Raw genomic sequence first — 6,702 nt, 5'->3', positions numbered from 1 at the left:
ACTTGGGCCATCCTCCACTGCACTCTCGGGCCACAGCAGAGAGCTGGACTGGAAGACGAGCAACCGGGACAGAATCCAGCCCCTGACCAGGACTAGAACCCGGGGTGCCAGCGCCGCAGGCGGACGATTAGCCTAGTGAGCCATGGCGCCGGCCAGAAAAAATAAACAATTTTTTTAAAGATTTTTATTTATTTATTTGGGAGGTAGAGTTGCAGATAGTGAGGGGGAGAGACAGAGAGAAAGGTCTTCCTTCCTTTGGTTCACTCCCCAGATGGCCACAATTGCTGGAGCTGTGCTTATCCGAAGCCAGGAGCCAGGTGCCTCTTTCTGGTCTCCCAAATGGGTGCAGGGGCCCAAGGACCTAGGCCATCCTCCACTGCTTTCCCAGGCCATAGCAGAGAGCTGGATTGGAAGAGGAGCAGCTGGGACTAGAACCAGCGCCCATATGGGATGCCAGCACCACAGGCGGAGGATTAACCTACTGCATGCACCATGGCAAGACAAAATAAATTTTAACACAAAAACAGTTAAAAATGTAATGTAATGATGAAGGGATCAATCCAACAGGAAGATTTGACTGTAGTAAATGTATACACACCCAATTACAGGGCACCTGGCTATATAAAATAAATGTTAATGAGTCTAAATAGAAACATAGACTCCAATACATTAGTAATGGGGGACTTCAATACTCCACTTTCAGCAATGGACGGATCAACCAGACAGAAAATCAGCAAGGAAACATGAGAGTTAATTGACACTACAGACCAAATGGATCTAATGGATATCTACAGAACTTTTCACCCCACAGTGACAGAATACACATTCTTCTCAGCAGGGTATGAAACCTTCTCTAGGATAGACCATATGCTAGTCCATAAAGCATGTTTCAGCAAATTCAAAAAAAATCAAAATCACACCATGCATCTTCTCTGACTGCAATGGAATGAAGCTGGAAATCAACAACTCAGGAATCTCTAGAACAAATACAAACACATGGAGACTGAATTTCATGCTCCTGAATGAATAGTGGGTCATAGAAGAAATCAAAAAAATTCTGTTACCAAATGAAGGCGACAATAAATCATATCAAAACTTATGTGATACAGCAAAAGCAGTGTTAAGAGGGAAGTTTATAGCAATTGGCACCTACACGAAGAAACAGGAAAGGTACCAAATAACTGAGCTGTCAATGCATTTCAAGGACCAAGAAAAACAGCAAACCAAACCCCAAATTAGTAGGAGAAAATAAATAATTAAAATTAAACAAGAAATAAACAAAACTGAAACAAAAAATCAGTGAAATGAAGAACTGTTTTTTAAAAAATTAAATCAATACACCATTGGCTCAACTTACCAAAAAAAGAGGGAGAAGACCCAAATCAATAAAATCAGAGATGAAAAAGGAAATGTAACAACAGATAATACAGAAATAAAAAGAATCATCAGAAATTACTACAAAGAACTTATGCCAACAAATTAGGAAACCTCAAAGAAATGGATAGATTCCTAGGCATATACAATCTACAAAATTGAGCCATGAAGACACAGAAGACTTAAACGGACCAATAACCAAGGCAGAAATTGAATCAGTAATAAAGACCCTCCCATCAAAGAAAAGCTCAGGACTGGATGGCTTCACTGTTGAATTCTCCCAGAAATTTAAAGAACTAAGGGTGGCACTGTGGCTTAGTGGTTAAAGTCACCACCTTCAATGAGGCAACCATATGGGCACCAGTTCCAGCCCCGGTTGGTCCACTTCTGATCCAGCTCTTTGGTATGGCCTAGGAAACAGTAGAAGATGGCCCAAGTCCTTGAGTCCCTGTACCCGTAAAAGAGACTTGGAAGAACCTCTAAGCTCCTGGCTTCAGATCAGCATGGCTCCAGCCATTACAACTATCTGGGGAGTGAACCAGTGGATGGAAGACCTCTCTCTCTCTCTCTCTCTCTCTCTCTCTCTCTTTCTCTCTCTCTTTCTGTGTGTGTGTGTGTGTCTCACACAAATACTAAATATTAAAAAAAAAAAATAAAACCTACTCTGATGAATAGCCATTCACAATGGGACATAGATACCTTCACATGTTTTTCCCATTTTTATTTATTTTTTTTAGCAGTTCTGAATAATTTTATAGCTAGACTGCACCTCTGCTCTTTTGTTCTTTTTTTTAACTTTTATTTAGTAAATATAAATTACCAAAGTACAGTTTATGGATTACAATGGCTTCCCCCCCCATAATTTCCCTCCCACTCGAACCCCTCCCATCTCCCGTTCCCTTTCCCATTACATTCACATCAAGATTCATTTTCAATTCTCTTTATATACAGAAGATCAATTTAGTATATATTAAGTAAAGATTTCATCAGTTTGCACCCACACAGAAACACAAAGTATAAATACTGTTTCAGTACTAGTTATAGCATTACTTCACATTGGACAACACATTAAGGAAAGATCCCACACAGTGACTCCTGTTGTTGACTTAACAATTTGACACTCTTGTTTAGGGCGTCAGTAAACTCCCTAGGCTCTAGTCATGAGTTGCCAAGGCTATGGAAGCCTTTTGATTTCACCAACTTTGATCTTATTCCGACAGGGTCATAGTCAAAGTGAAAGTTCTCTCCCCCCTTCAGAGAAAGGTACCTCCTTCTTTGATGGCCCCGTTCTTTCCACTGGGATCTCACTCGCAGAGATCTTTCATTTAGGTCTTCTTTTTCCCAGAGTGTCTTGGCTTTCCATGCCTAAAATACCCTCATGGGCTTTTCAGCCATATCCGAATGCATTAAGGGCTGATTCTGAGGCCAGAGTGCTGTTTAGGACATCTGCCATTCTAGGAGTCTGATGTGTATCCCGCTTCCCATGTTGGATTGTTCTCTCCCTTTTTGATTCTATCAGTTAGTATTAGCAGACACTAGTCTTGTTTGTGTGATCCCTTTGACTCTTAGACCTATCAGCGTGATCAGTTGTGAACTGAAATTGATCACTTGGACTAGTGAGATGGCATTGGTACATGCCACCTTGATGGGATTGTATTGGAATCCCCTGGCACATTTCTAACTCCACCATTTGGGGCAAGTCCGATTGAGCATGTCCCAAATTGTACATCTCTTCCCTGTCTTATTCCCACTCTTATATTTAACAGGGATCACTTTTCAGTTAAAATTTAAACACCTAAGAATAATTGTGTGTTAATTACAGAGTTCAACCAATAGTACTAGAACAAAAAAAAAAAACTAACATGGATAAAGTATTACATTGTACACAACAGTCAAGACAAGAGCCGATCAAGTCACTGTTTCTCATAGTGTCCATTTCACTTCAACAGGTTTCCCCTTTGGAGCTCAGTTAGTGGTCGCTGATTAGGGAGACCATATGATATTTGTCCCTTTGGGACTGGCTTAGTTCACTCAGCATGATGTTTTCCAGATTCTTCCATCTTGTTGCAAATTACCGGGTTTCATTTTTTTGACTGCTGTATAGTATTCTATAGAGTACATGCCTCATAATTTCTTTATCCAGTCTACTGTTGTTGCGCATTTGGGTTGTTTCCAGGTCTTAGCTACTGTGAATTGAACTGCAATAAACATTAATGTGCAGACAGCTTGTTTGTTTGCCAATTTCATTTCCTTTGTGTAAATTCCAAGGAGTGGGATGGCTAGGTTGAATGGTAGGGTTATATTCAGGTTTCTGAGGAATCTCCAGACTGACTTCCATAGTGGCTTAACCAGTTTTCATTCCCACCAACAATGGGTTAGTGTCCCTTTTTCCCCACATCCTCTCCAGCATCTATTATTGGTAGATTTCTGAATGTGAGCCATTCTAACCGGGGTGAAATGAAACCTCATTGTGGTTTTGATTTTGCATTTCCCTGATTGCTAGTGACCTTGAACATTTTTTCATGTGTCTGTTGGCCCTTTGGATTTCCTCTTTTGAAAACTGTCTATTGAGGTCCTTGGCCCATCTCTTAAGTGGGTTGTTTGTTTTGATGTTGTGGAGTTTCTTGATTTCTTTGTAGATTCTGGTTATCAACCGTTTATCTGTTGCATAGTTTGCAAAATTTTTTTCCCATTCTGTTGGTTGCCTCTTCACTCTCCTGACTGTTTCTTTTGCAGTATAGAAACGTCTCGATTTGACGCAATCCCAAATGTTAATTTTGGCTTTGACTGCCTGTGGCTCCGGGGTCTTTTCCAAGAAGTCCTTGCTTGTACCTATATTATGCAGGGTTTCTCCAATGCTCTCTAGTAATTTGATGGTGTCAGCTCGTCGTTTTAAGTCTTTAATCCATGTTGAGTGAATTTTTTGTAAGGTGAAAGGTAGTGGTCTTGCTTCATGCTTCTGCACGTGGAAATCCAATTTTCCCGGCACCATTTATTGAATAGACTGTCCTTACTCCAGGGATTGGTTTTGGATCCGTGATCAAATATAAGTTGGCTGTAGATGATTGGATTGATTTCTGGTGATTCTATTCTGTTCCCTTGGTCTATCCATCTGTTTCTGTACTAGTACCATGCTGTTTTGATAACAACTGCCCTGTAGTATGTTCTGAAATCTGGTATTGTGATGCCTCCGGCTTTGTTTTTGTTGTACAAGATTGCTTTAGCTATTCGAGGTCTCCTGTGTCTCCATATGAATTTCAGCATCATTTTTTCCAGATCTGAGAAGAAGGTCCTCAGTATCTTGATTGGTATTGCATTGAATCTATAAATTGCTTTTGAGAGAATGGACATTTTGATGATGTTGATTCTTCCAATCCATGAGCATGGAAGATTTTTCCATTTTTTGGTATCCTCTTCTATTTCTTTCTTTAAGGTTTTGTAATTCTCATCATTGAGATCCTTAACGTCCTTGCTTAAGTTTATTCCAAGGTATTTGATTGTTTTGTAGCTATTGTGAATGGGATTGATCTTAGCAGTTCTTCCTCAGCCATGGCATTGCCTGTGTATACAAAGGCTGTTGATTTTTGTGCATTGATTTTATATCCTGCTACTTTGCCAAACTGTTCTATGAGTCCCAATAGTCTCTTAGTAGAGTTCTTTGGGTCCCCTAAATAAAGAATCATGTCATCTGCAAAGAGGGATAGTTTGAGTTCTTCCTTCCCAATTTGTATCCCTTTAATTTCTTTTTCTTGCCTAATAGCTCTGGTTAAAACTTCCAGAACTATATTGAATAGCAGTGGTGAGAGTGGGCATCCCTGTCTGGTACCAGATCTCAGTGGAAATGCTTCCAACTTTTCCCCATTCAATAGGATGTTGGCTGTGGGTTTTTCATAGATTGCTTTGATTATATTGAGGAATGTTTCTTCCATACCCAGTTTGCTTAGATTTTTCATCATGAACAGGTGTTGTATTTTATCAAATGCCTTCTTGGCGTCTATAGATAAAATCCTATGGTTTTTCTTCTGCAGTCTGTTAATGTGGTGTATCACATTGATTGTTTTGTGCACATTGAACCATCTCTGCATACCAGGGATAAATCCCACTTGGTCTGGGTGGATGATCTTTCTGATGTGTTGTTGCATTCTATTGGCGAGAATTTTATTGAGGATTTTTGCATCTATATTCATCAGGGATATTGGTCTGTAATTCTCTTTCAATGCTGCATCTTTTTCCAGCTTAGGAATTAAGGTGATGCTGGCTTCATAGAAAGAATTTGGGAGGATACCCTCTTTTTCAATTGTTCTGAATAGTTTGAGAAGAATTGGAGTTAGTTCTTCTTTAAATGTCTGGTAGAATTCAGCAGTGAATCCGACTGGTCCTGTGCTTTTCTTTTTTGGGAGGGCTTTTATTACTGTTCCGATTTCTGTCTTAGTTATGGGTCTGTTTAGGTTTTCTATGTCTTCCTTGTTCAATTTAGGTAGGTTGCATGAGTCCAGGAATCTATCCATTTCTGATAGTTTTCCCTGTTTGCTGGCATACAAGTCCTTATAGTAATTTCTGATGATTCTTTTTATATCTGTGGTGTATGTTGTTACGTTTACTTTTTCATCTCTGATTTTATTGATTTGGGTCTTTTCTCTTTTTTTTTAGTTAGTTGGGCCAATGGCGTGTCAATTCTGTTTATTTTATCAAAAAACCAGCTGCTCATTTGGCTGATTTTTTGTAATTTTTTTTTTTGCTTCAATTCTGTTGATTTCTTCTCTGATTTTAATTATTTCTCTTCTCCTACTAGATTTGGGTCTGGTTGGCTGCAGGTTTTCTAGATCCTTGAGATGCATTGAAAGCTCATTTATTTGGTGCCTTTCCAATTTCTTGATGTAGGCACCTATTGATATAAACTTTCCTCTTAACACTGCTTTTGCTGTATCCCATAAGTTTTGGTATGTTGTGCTGTTATCCTCATTTACTTCCAGAAAATTTTTTTTTGGCAGGCAGAGTGGACAGTGAGAGAGAGAGACAGAGAGAAAGGTCTTCTTTTGCCATTGGTTCACCCTCCAATGGCCACCGCGGTTGGCGCGCTGCAGCCAGCGCACCACGCTGATCCGATGGCAGGAGCCAGGTACTTATCCTGGTCTCCCATGGGGTGCAGGGCCCAAGTACTTGGACCATCCTCCACTGCACTCCCTGGCCACAGCAGAGAGCTGGCCTGGAAGAGGGGCAACCAGGACAGAATCTGGTGCCCCGACCAGGACTAGAACCCGGTGTGCTGGCGCCGCAAGGCGGAGGATTAGCCTAGTGAGCCGGGGCGCCGGCAAGAAAATTTTTGAT

This window comes from Oryctolagus cuniculus, chromosome X (assembly GCF_051225735.1).
Source record: "Oryctolagus cuniculus isolate XC-2025 breed Fujian yellow rabbit chromosome X, ASM5122573v1, whole genome shotgun sequence".
Classification (NCBI taxonomy): Eukaryota; Metazoa; Chordata; class Mammalia; order Lagomorpha; family Leporidae; genus Oryctolagus; species Oryctolagus cuniculus.
The sequence above is the reverse complement of the archived record's forward strand: the minus strand, read 5'-3'. Positions refer to the sequence as shown.